At 41.6% G+C, this 12,500-nt stretch overlaps 4 non-coding genes across 4 annotated transcripts; 2 read left to right on the plus strand and 2 right to left on the minus strand.

The window, feature by feature from the left end:
- Positions 1-1,362: 1,362 nt before the first annotated feature.
- Positions 1,363-1,435, plus strand: trnak-cuu (transfer RNA lysine (anticodon CUU)). The gene has a single exon. It is a non-coding gene; the product is annotated as a tRNA-Lys (tRNA).
- Positions 1,436-2,173: 738 nt separating this feature from the next.
- On the minus strand, positions 2,174-2,246 carry trnak-cuu (transfer RNA lysine (anticodon CUU)). Its single transcript has one exon. It is a non-coding gene; the product is annotated as a tRNA-Lys (tRNA).
- Positions 2,247-3,259: 1,013 nt separating this feature from the next.
- Positions 3,260-3,332, plus strand: trnak-cuu (transfer RNA lysine (anticodon CUU)). Its single transcript has one exon. It is a non-coding gene; the product is annotated as a tRNA-Lys (tRNA).
- Positions 3,333-4,203: 871 nt separating this feature from the next.
- On the minus strand, positions 4,204-4,276 carry trnak-cuu (transfer RNA lysine (anticodon CUU)). Its single transcript has one exon. It is a non-coding gene; the product is annotated as a tRNA-Lys (tRNA).
- Positions 4,277-12,500: the final 8,224 nt, after the last annotated feature.

Here is a 12,500-nt window from a genome sequence, read left to right on the forward strand (position 1 = left end):
CTCTTCCTTCTTTTAACACATTGTGGAAATCATCTCTTTACAACCTGATCCACAAAAACAACTATCATTTATCAATAAAGCCTATTTATTATTAAACATTATCATCTGCTGACGTGTAAAAACACAGTAGAACCGTTGGAATATTCTCATTTAATATTATTTGACCGCTGTGCGTCTTTTGACCAATCAGAATGAAGAAACTACGACCTCCTGAATATTAATGAGCTTCCTCCAAAACGTAAACCCCGGGGAAGCGTGGTCGCGGATGTGATTGGTAGACAGTTGCTGACGTCAGCGACACACGCCTATACTGTTCCGGCCAATGGGGCGTTCTGGTTTTACGCTCCGGGGATGTGATTGGCTGGCGGCGGAGGCGAACTGTCCAATCCTGCTGCTGCTGAACCGTCAAACGTCCCGAAATCCAGATGAGAGACGATCTCCAACATAGCAGGATATAATAATGATAATAACAACAACAACAACAACAACAACAACAATGATAATAAGCTTTTTTGTATCGCACCTTTCATACACAACATGCAGCTCAAAGTGCTTTACATCAATAGAAGGCTATAACAAATTAAAAAATAAATTAAAAATGCAATAAAAGAATAAACAAAATGCATTTCATTAAAATAATAATAAAAGATAAGAATATGCAAATAAAAGAACCTGGAGATTAATGGAGATGAATCCCTGAATCTAATATTATTTACCACCAAAACTTCCAAAACCTGCTTCTATCTGCCTAGATATGATGATGATGATGATTATTAGTATTATTATCATCACTAGTATGATTATTAGTCTCAGTATTATTAGTCTTGGTGAGCTCGCTGTCAGAGGAGCATCCTGATGTCCTGAAGCGTCTGATGGGATTTTGTCATTTTAGATTTCTAAATAGATTTCTGTCGATTTTGTTTGATCTTTAATCTCCTTTCTAATGATGAAAACTACAAGTCACACTCAACCGACACCCAGTCAGATACACACACACATCAAATATGAAACATTCTAGCGGCACTATAGGATAAACATATAGACTATATGTACCATGAAGTACTGTGAGGTCACTAAACTCACTACTGAGTCACTACTGAGTGTTTGTATTAAATAAAATACATGTAAAATTCATATAAAATAAAATGTATTCATTCATTCATTCTGTCTTTCTTTCATTCATTCTAATATGGAAAAGGACTGTATTGGTCTCCCGAACAGCATGATGTCATGACTTGTTTCAGTCACTAGATGGCGTCATCGCGCCTGAGATGCCTGATGATTTTTATGGGGTCTCCTCCATTAATAACTCCCTTAGTTAATTTTTAATTGATACAAATGTAAGGTTTCTCCTGTCATGCAGCCCGGCTAGCTCAGTCGGTAGAGCATGAGACTCTTAATCTCAGGGTCGTGGGTTCGAGCCCCACGTTGGGCGAGAGATTTTGATTGACAACTAACGAGAAACCACATCAGCTGCTGGGGGAGGAAGATCGAGTGAAATCCGGAGAACAGGCTACTCCACTCCACCAGCAAAGGCTTAAAATCCTCTTACATTTACAGTATTTCACCCCTTAATTCATGCAAAACCCCCTTAAAGTGAGTTGAGCCATTTATTAATGGAGGAGACCCCATCAAAACGTCCGTAAACTCCCCTTAATGTTTGACTGCTTATTTTCTAATTTCATGTAAAATTCAGGCAGACAGGAACTTTCCCTTAATAACTCATTAATAACCTGTAAACCTGCACAGAAGACATGAAAAATCCCTTAATTTCTAGAGTCTCTGTGAATCAACCCATGAATAAATCCCTTATAAACCCATGATACTAACCTTACTTTATTAAAGCTATGTCATTTTGAATGGACAATTAATGTTTATGTAATGAGAAATTAAGGACATTTCAGGGATAAAATTAAGGGGTTTGGTTCCTTAGTGCCAGCAGCTGATTTAGCCTGAAAACCTGCAGCCGAGATCAGATGAGTTTGTGTTCATTTCATCATGCAGGCATCGAAAAACAACATCAGTAGAAGCACTAAATAGAACCATAAAGCCTCTGGATGAGTGGGGAAACGTCTTCAACCCTTCATTTTGAGTCTAGTGGATTTTATTTTTACTTTTCCTCTTTCGGACATCAGCTCAGTATGTCTCTCCTCAGCTGTCAATCAAAACTTGTCGCCCAACGTGGGGCTCGAACCCACGACCCTGAGATTAAGAGTCTCATGCTCTACCGACTGAGCTAGCCGGGCTGGACACAGTGGAAGTTTTGTGCTTCTTGCTCTTTTTTTTTTTAGGAAGATCTCAATTACACATATATGCCTACATATGAAGAGTCGATTCAGTTTGTCAAACCCTTTTCAAAATAATCTAAATAAAGAAAAAAATATGTTTTTATTAAACAAATATGTGATTCCATTTCCCCTCTCAGTTTACCTCAGTTCAACATTTTAACATTAAATATGTTTATTTCTTGAAGCTGATTCAGATTTATCCAAATACATTCATGACCAAATACTTGATTTGACTGGACTGAATATCTGCAGCAGTTAAGTGTTAAGTGGTTTTGTCTCCACAGTTCCCAGTGACTTTATGGACTTTATGATATTTGTTCTTATCGACACGGTATCAAAATACCTATAATATTCCAATAGTGACCTATAGTGACCTATAGTGAGTCTGTGGTGCTCGGTACTGGATTTACAGTGACCTTATAGTACTTTATGTTATATATGTTTATCCTGTAGCTTAATAATAGCTGTAGCTCAGCTGTAGCTTAACAGCTTAATAATAATAGTTAATATCAATTGTTTTTATTCATTCTTCCATTTAATTTTCTTAAGGACATCTGGCTAATCATAATCATAATCTAATCACATGTGTACTCAGTGGTATTAGATGTGGACAAAGACATACTAAATTATTAGTGAAAGAGTTTCAGAAACTGTTTTAATTCCTGCTGTGTGTCTGATGAAGGTTTTCCTCCTCTTCCTCCTCCTCCTCCTCTTCTTCCTCCTCCTCTTCCTCCTCCTCTTCCTCCTCTTCCTCCTCCTCCTCCTCCTCCTCCTCCTCTTCCTCCTCCTCCTCCAGCAGCAGCAGCAGCCCGGTGTTTCTCCTCTCAGCTGGAAAATATGGGTCAAAACTACCGGAATCCAGTTTGACAGAAAAACAGAGTTGGAGTTATTAAAAAACCTCAAATATGGGGCAGAACTTTATGAATTTACACTTTTGAGCAGCAAGAAACACAAAACCAGGTGTGTGTCCAGCCCGGCTAGCTCAGTCGGTAGAGCATGAGACTCTTAATCTCAGGGTCGTGGGTTCGAGCCCCACGTTGGGCGACAGCTTTTGATTGACAGCTGAGGAGAGACATACTGAGCTGATATTCAAAAAAGAAAAAGTTGAAATGGACTCAGAATGAGGAGTTGAAGACGTTTCTCCACTCATCCACAGGCTTCATGGTTCTACTTTGTGCTTCTACTGTTTGTTTTTTTTGACATCTTGCTGCCTGGATTACTGAAATAAAATTAATTTTCAGTGTCTCTGTGTGTCTCGATGGGGCCGTTAACAACTCCCTTAATTAATTTTAAGGGGGTTTTGCATGAATTAAGGGGTGAAATAATGTAAATGTAAGGGGATTTTCAGGGTTTAGTGGTGGTTTGGTTGCAGTGAAAACCTGCAGACTGTGCAGGTTTCACAGGATCCTCCTCCACCAGCAGCTGATGTGGTTTCTCCTCAGCTGTCAATCAAAAGCTGTCTCCCAACGTGGGGCATAAACATTAATTATCCATTAAAAATGACATAGCTTTAATAAAGTAAGGTTAGTATCATGAGTTTATAAGGGATTTATTCATGGGTTGATTCACAGAGACTCTAGAAATTAAGGGATTTTTCATGTCTTTTGTGCAAGTTTACAGGTTATTAATGAGTTATTAATGGAAATGTCCTGTCTCCCTGAATTTTACATTAAATTATAAAGTACGCACCAAACATTAAGGGGAGTTTAAGGACGTTTTGATGGGGTCTCCTCCATTAATAACTGGCTTAACTCACTTTAGGGGGTTTTGCATGAATTAAGGGGTGAAATAATGTAAATGTAGAGGATTTTAAGCCTTTTCTGGTGGAGTGGAGTAGCCTGTTCTCCGGGTTTCACTAGATCTTCCTCCCCCAGCATCTGATGTGGTTTCTCCTCAGCTGTCAATCAAAAGCTGTCGCCCAACGTGGGGCTCGAACCCACGACCCTGAGATTAAGAGTCTCATGCTCTACCGACTGAGCTAGCCGGGCTGCAGGTTTTAGGTTTGTGTCCCTCCTCCATCCTCAGTTTCTGACTCTCAGTCTAAATCAGAAACAGCAGGAAAGTTTCTTCTTTCTGGTGGAAGTTTCCCCTCCGCTTTGGTTCCCTGATGCTTCACAGCAGATGTGATGTTAGAAGAGAGAGCAGGCGGGCAGCAGGGTGGAGGCGTGGTTTGTCTTTTACCATTAGTTTAGTCGACAGATAGATAGACAAAGATAGATAGATAGATAGATAGATAGAGGTGTGGTCCCTCTGCTGGTCAGCAGCTGTCATAGCAGCGTCTTATGTCAGAATATTACAATATTCATAGTATTCCCATGACGTCACATGCATGTCCTGCCAGCATGCTGCTTTAATACTCACAGCTCATTGGCTCATAATTAATTTATAACAATCAGCTGTTATTTCCCTGCAGAGAGTCAGTGTGCTGATGGAACAGAAACCTGTCAGTGTGACTGAAGTCTTCTCATGTCGCCCTCTGCTGGCCAACAGCTGCCAGACACCAGAGGAGGGACTCAGTAGTATTATTATCAGGCCGATTATTAGTACTAATATTATTGTTGCTGTTGCTGTTGCTCTTGTTATTGTTCTTCTTTCTTTTATTTTCTCTCCAGTTCCCCATCAAGAGGCACTTTGTCTTTTTCCAGGCCGTCAGTGTAAATTAGAATTTGTTCTTAACAGAGGAGTGACCAAGTCAACTTTGCTCGAGTCCCAAGTCAGTCTCAAGTCTTGAGGCACAAGTCTCAAGTCAAGTCTCAAGTCTAAATATAGATTACCAAGTCAAGTCCAAGTCATTAATGTCAAGTCTCAAGTCTAAATGTAGAACAGCAAGTCAAGTCAGAACAAATCAAGAGTCCAGTATCAATTTAATATCTTAAAGAAAACTAAATATCTAGGACTTTTCAATGCAATATGGTTTTAATAGGATAAAAACTTGGTAAGAGCATCATGAGTTTGATTTCTATAATCAGTTTCAACTTCCATAAATTCAATCATTCCATACAAATTCAGAAAACAAATCTCATCACTTTCAATCTAAGTCATTTACACAAACACAAGATCTCAAGTCAAGACTTTAGAAACCTTTTCAAGTCATCAAAGTACAAGTCAGAGTCAAGTCCCAAGTCACCAGAACCCAAGTCAAGTCGAGTCTCAAGTCTTCTCTTCATGCATCAAGTCAAGTCTCAAGCAATTAAAACTGTGACTCAAGTCCCCGCCTCTGGTTCTTACTGTAATGTTCCTGCCTGCTTAAATAAATAAAAGTAAATGTCGCCCTCTAGTGGTTTCTCTCACAGACAGGAGCTTCACTTCTTAGAGGATTTGATGTAAAATGATATTACAGAGCAGATCGTGTCACATGCAGCCAGGGTTACAGAGGAGGGTAAACCCAGGTAGACCCAGCTTTAAATTTACTGAGAGAGAGAGAGAGAGAGAGAGAGAGAGAGAGAGAGAGAGAGAGAGAGAGAGAGAGAGAGAGAAACAGTACTGTAATGGTTGGCTTTGACTTAGTGCTGACTCATCAGAAAAAAATTGCTCACCATCTCTCTCTCTCTCAAAGGGTCTGGCTCTCATCAAAGCAGGTGCCTACACACACACACACACACACAGAGACAGAGAGAGAGAGAGAGAGAGAGAGAGAGAGAGAGAGAGAGAGAGAGAGAGAGTCTGCTTTTCTAAGTCAGCCTCTATCACTCTGTCTGTCATGTTTAAAATAATTCACTCCGTTTGATTTGGCGCTGTGATGCCGAGGTGTGTGTGTGTGTGTGTGTGTGTGTGTGTGTGTGTGTGTGTGTGTTAATGGGTTTAAGTTATGAGTCATGGGATTACCACAGCAGAGAGAGAGAGAGAGAGAGAGAGAGAGAGAGAGAGAGAGAGAGAGAGAGAGAGCAGGATGGGAAAGAAAGAGAAAGATGGAGAAATTTTAGATGGTGATAGTAGCAGTTATACTCTAAAAACTATAATAATAATATATAATATATGTATACATTTTAAATCACTTTAATTTCCCTGATACTCTGCATAATAAATAATTGGTTCCTTTTACATTTTCTAGTTGTTTTTTTTTTTAATTGGTTTGTGGCCTAAATGAAAACCTGTTGAAGTGATAATCCTCCTGATGTTTTATTTGTTTCCTCCATCTTTGTCCCTCAGCCTCACTGTGGTGTTTCTGCACTGCTCTTCCCACAGATCACCTGTCAATCAAACAGTGTGGGGGCGGAGCTTGGATTTTCTGTTGCCTAGTACCCAGTTCTTCTTCTTCTGTTTATTCAAAACAAACCAACGTAAGTTTTTTTCCCAGGAAAGAGCGACCAGACACCGGCAGAGGAAAACCTGGTCCTGGTGTGTGTATCTGGTTCACTACTACTCTCCTTTATATACAGGAACGCAAGACACACGCTCGCTGCCATTGGCTGGAGGGAATTAGCATGCAGCTGCCGATTGGCCGAGGCTTTGACATTGACAAATTGGCCTCCGGCGGATTGGCTGTTCAAGTTTGTGATGTCGGTGAATGTGGGTGGGGCGAGAGAGGGAGAGAGAGACATAGGGAGAGAATGGGAGAGAGAGAGTGAGAGAGAGAGAGAGAGAGAGAGAGAGAGCGGCAGAGAGAGAGAAAGAGAGAGACAGGGAGAGAGAGAGAGAGAGAGAGACATGGGGAGAGAATGGAAGAGAGAGAGAGAGAGAGAGACAGAGAGGAGAGAGAGAGAGAGACAGAGAGAGAGAGAGACAGGGAGAGAATGGGAGAGAGAGAGCGAAAGAGAGAGAGACAGAGAGAGAGAGGGAGAGAGAGAGAGAGGGAGACAGAGAGAGAGAGAGACATAGGGAGAGAATGGGAGAGAGAGAGCGAAAGAGAGAGACAGAGAGAGAGAGGGAGAGAGAGAGAGAGAAAGAGAGAGAGAGAGCGGGAGAGAGAGAGAGAGACATAGGGAGAGAATGGGAGAGAGAGAGAGAGAGAGACAGAGAGGAGAGAGAGAGAGAGTGAGACAGAGAGAGAGAGAGACATAGGGAGAGTATGGGAGAGAGAGAGAGAGAGCGAGAGAGAGAGACTCATAGTGAGAGAAAAGGAGGGAGATGTGAGAGGGAGAGGCAAAGGACTGAGAGTGTGTGTGTGTGTGTGTGTGTGTGAGTAGGGAGAACTGTCAATCATCCTCTGCTCTTTAAACAAAGAGTCTTGTTGTTTTGGTTGAACCTAAATAAAGTGATAGAGTTTCAGTCTGGATGGATTTAGGTGGAAAACGAACAAAAAAGCTGAAGTCTGAACTGTGCAGACTATCAAACTGTAGTCTATCTATCTATCTATCTATCTATCTATCTATCTATCTATCTATCTATCTATCTATCTGTGTTCTGACTTTCAATTCATCCATTTATGTCTGTTGCTATGTGGTTCAGATCTGTTGGAACCCGGCTTGGACGCTCCAGAGATTTAAAGGATTTAAATGTTTAAAGCGTTGAAGCTTTATCTTTCCCTCATGTAGTTTAACGCTGTAACTTTCCCTTCAGTGTGTTTCTACACGGCTAAATGTTCCGCTAACGGAGCTGTGAGGAAAGTTTACATTAGACTTCATTACGTTACAGAGTGAGTGCTTTCAGGCTGATTAAATACATCTTTGAAACCTTGAGTGATGATGCTGTGTAAGGGTCTTGCGGCCTGATGTGAGGCGGTCTGACCTCGCTGACACGTTAGCTTTCCATCAGTCCCGCCGTTCCGCCTGTGAACCGTCTTCTCTAATGAGATGTGGAAATGTAAATGAGGTTATTTTCCTGCGGCGCGCTCCAGCTGGAAGCCCGGCTGCAAAAATTAATTACCACGTTCAAAACGACGACGCTCCGAGGCCACGAGGAGTCCGGCGAGAGCAGGAGAGCGGCCGCCAACAACAGCCTGCAACTGAGGCCTCCAGAAACCTCCAGAGACCTCCAGAGACCTCCAGAAACCTCCAGAGACTTCCAGAAACCTCCAGAGACCTCTAGAGACCTCCAGAAACCTCCAGAGACTTCCAGAAACCTCCAGAGACCTCCAGAGACCTCCAGAAACCTCCAGAGACTTCCAGAAACCTCCAGAGACCTCTAGAGACCTCCAGAAACCTCCAGAGACTTCCAGAAACCTCCAGAGACTTCCAGAAACCTCCAGAGACCTCGAGAAACCTCCAGAGACCTCCAGAGACCTCCATAGACCTCCATAGACCTCCAGAAACCTCCAGAGACTTCCAGAAACCTCCAGAGACCTCGAGAAACCTCCAGAGACCTCCAGAAATCCCCAGAGACTTCCAGAGACTTTCAGAAACCTCCAGAGACCTCCAGAGGCCTCCAGAGACCTCCAGAAACTTCCAGAGATTACCAGAGACTTCCAGAGACCTCCAGAAACATTCTGAGAGTTTCACAAACCTCTAAAGACTTCCCATAAACTTCCACAGACCTCCAGAAACCTCCAGGGACTTTGAAAGACCTCAAGAGACTTCGAAAGACCAGGTTTTCGGAGGCTGCGGTGCTCCGGCCCAGTAGGTGGACCAGGCGGGCCGGCCGGACCTCGCCTCGCCTCACCGCCAAACTCCCATCATCCCTCATTCACCGGCGAGAGGAGAAACTCAACACATGGCCTTTACATTGGCGTGCCACACGCCTCCTTTTCAAATAAACACAAATTATATAAATATGACCCAAGTCTTGGCCGCCGCCTCTCACGCCGCCATCTGCCCAAAGATTGTCTATGATTTAGAAGATGAATCACTCAATATTAAAAAGCTATCCCACCTTCCTGGGCGTTAACTCTCGCCTTGCAGTTTAGCTTCAGGCATAAACAGCAAAGTACAGTCGGATACCCGGTCAGTTTCTGTTGATGTTGGCAAATGCTGCATCATAAAACCATTTCCTTTTCCCATTCCATTTCTAGCAATAAGACATTAAAACGACAACTTTATTAGAAACGTCTTCTTGTTATTTTGACGTAGGTGAGTCACTGTTCTGCCTTAATATCAACCAATAAAGAAATGTCAACATTTTGTTTCCTGGAATTTAGCAGGAGAAAGTTTTATATTCACAAAATTAGCAACAACTCTTTCATTTGTAGATTGATAAATAAATGCAGATTAAATTAATAAGCACAGTCATCTGCCTTCACTTCTGCCCCATCAACCCATCTGGTACAGATCTGACAAAAAAGGGATTATTTTTTGTTCTTGATTTTAACAACACTTGTAGCTCAGGTGTAATTTGGTCCCAATAAATCTGAAGCATTTGTAACAGAACAAGAGATCTGCAACAGTCGGCCATATCTCACTTCCTTTCCATCAACACACTGAGAGCAGATTGGTCTGTTTGTGGTTCTTGGAAACAGAGGCAGAGTGAGAGTTCACTGCTTTTTCCTTTTCTCTACCTTCACACCAACCGTTACCTTAAGTCTTACCTTTACCGTTTTAATTTAACATTTACCTTAAGTCAAACCTTAAAGTTTACCTTAACCTCTACCTTAAACCTCACCTATCCTATAACTTAACCTTTACCTTCAGCTTTGCCTTCAGTCTAATTCCAATCCTAAAAAGCTTTTTTACTAATGAGATCGAGAAAACAGTCAGAACCTTCTGGGGTTCGCTACATTTGGGAGAGCGCTTGAATCCCACGAGACAGCGAAAAGTCGCATTCACACACACACACACACACACACACACACACATTATAAATGATGCCCTCGTGCCTGAACAAATAAACCGGCCCCATGCAGGATCTCGGAGCTCTGATTGGAGAAACACAAAACGGGCCAACGGAAAAACACGGAGCCGCAATTAGCAGCAGAAAAACCATTTATCCCAGTGAGAAGGTAAACATGTAGAGACAGGTTAGTGAAAATAGACGAGAGAGAGAGAGAGAGAGAGAGAGAGAGAGAGAGAGAGAGGTGACACAGTCAGAAAGCAGAGCAGCTCTGTGAAAGCCGTACAGCAGCAGCTACTTTTTCTGTGTTTTAAAGGGTCAAAGGTCATGGCTTGGGTTTAGCACTAAGAGAATACAGCCATAAATGATATTACACGACATGCAGTCTGCTTTTGTACCAATAATACTTAGGAGATAAACTTTTCCTGAGTCATTTTTCTTAGTTTCTTCTTCTGCTCTTCAGTGTTAATGGGACAGCATGTTCTCTTTTTCCCCTCTTACATAAAAATCAGAAGTGCCATGCAAAATATCACATTGCATAACATCATGTGGAAGCAACGCTCTTTTCCATGTATGTGTGAATAAAGCAGGCAGCAGAAAGTCAGCTGACTCAATGTTTAACCCTTTAACATCCATGTAGGACTTAAATCATCACAGTCAGTAATGAGGACACATGAGGATAGAGGTGGGGACTCAAGTCAGTTTTAATTGCTTGAGACTTGACTTGATGCATGAAGAGAAGACTTGAGACTTGACTTGACTTGGGTTCTGGTGACTTGGGACTTGACTCTGACTTGTACTTTGATGACTTGAAAAGGTTTCTAAAGTCTTGACTTGAGATCTTGTGTTTGTGTAAATGACTCAGATTGAAAGTGATGAGATTTGTTCCAGCGGACGACTGAATTTAAATTCTGTTTTCTGAATTTGTATGGAATGATTGAATTTATTGAAGTTGAAACTGATTATAGAAATCAAACTCATGATGCTCTTACCAAGTTTTTATCCTATTAAAACCATATTGCATTGAAAAGTCCTAGATATTTAGTTTTCTTTAAGATATTAAATTGATACTGGACTCTTGATTTGTTCTGACTTGACTTGCTGTTCTACATTTAGACTTGAGACTTGACATTAATGACATGGACTTGACTTGCTAATCTACATTTAGACTTGGGACTTGTGCCTCAAGACTTGAGACTGAAGTTGACTTGCTCACACCATGTTTTTCACCTTCATGTTTTTTTGAAAATGTAGTTGATTTTTGTTTAGTGGTTGTTTTGCTTTATGATGTTCACCCTCCTTTTATTTATCACTTTATTTATCACAGCATCATCTTATAGTTAAAATACACTGAAGTAGTGATGAGATAACAGTGCAGTGTAGTACTGTTGTTAGTAATACTGCAGTATTTTAACATACAACTGATTCCTGTTAACCACTGATAATTAGGACTACATTTAGGCTGCAGTGCTGCAGTTCAACTTATTTTATCAATCAGTATTTACTGAATATTAATGAGAGAATAACTGTTGTTAAAGGTCTATAACAGCAACTCTGTCAGACGTGTGCTTCCTGCTGTTGACCGCCAGGTGGAGCAAGAAGACAGTGAGCCTCTCTCTCTCTGTCGCTCTCTCTCTCTCTCTCTCTGTCTCTCTCTCTCTCTCTCTCTCTCTCTCTCTCTCTCTCTCTCTCTCTCTCTCTCTCTCTAAATCAGAGGATATTCCAAGTGAATCTTCCTGACAAGATATTTTCTAAATACTATCAAGATAAAACAAATTAATCTTATATAATATATAGTCTATTTATATTGAAATTGTCCATATAATGACAATAATCCATTCCACAATCCTCCCAAAAATATATTATCACAAAAACAGCAGCAGTAGGATGTTCAGATTAGTTTCAGTGTTTAGTTAGCTGTCATTCCTCCAACATGGCGGCCGGTCCCTCGTAACCGTCGGCAACCACTCTCCAAAAATGTCAGGACCGGCTTTTATTATTATTAGACGCAAATAAAGGATTAAAAATATGAGCGAAAGCCAATATGGCAGCCTGTGTGTGTGTGTGTGTGTGTGTGTGTGTGTATGGGTGGTGGGGGGTGTCTATGGGAAATGGTTGAAATTCATCGTAGTGATGTTGTTACTATGACGCTGCTATGTATCGTCATGACAACCATGGCGCCTGGACCAAAGTGGTCACCTTTGGTCAGATGGCAACCAGGGATATATTCACTCTTTCACACACACACACACACACACACACACACACACACACACACACACACACACACACACACATACACACAGGCGCGCTGTCAAATGCCTCTCAATGATTGTCACAGAAGCATTCACACACACTCTTTCTCACTCTTTCTTTCTCTCTCTCACACACATACAGGCTGTCAAACGCTTCTCAATGACTGTCATAGGCTCTCTCACACACACACACACACACACACACACACACACACACACACACACACACACACACACACAAACACACACACACACTGTTCTGAATGGCTGTCAGTTCTGCTTGTCTAGAACGACCAAAGGGCGGCCGGGACAAGAG

The sequence above is a fragment of the Centroberyx gerrardi genome, chromosome 7 (assembly GCF_048128805.1).
Source record: "Centroberyx gerrardi isolate f3 chromosome 7, fCenGer3.hap1.cur.20231027, whole genome shotgun sequence".
Taxonomy (NCBI): domain Eukaryota; kingdom Metazoa; phylum Chordata; class Actinopteri; order Beryciformes; family Berycidae; genus Centroberyx; species Centroberyx gerrardi.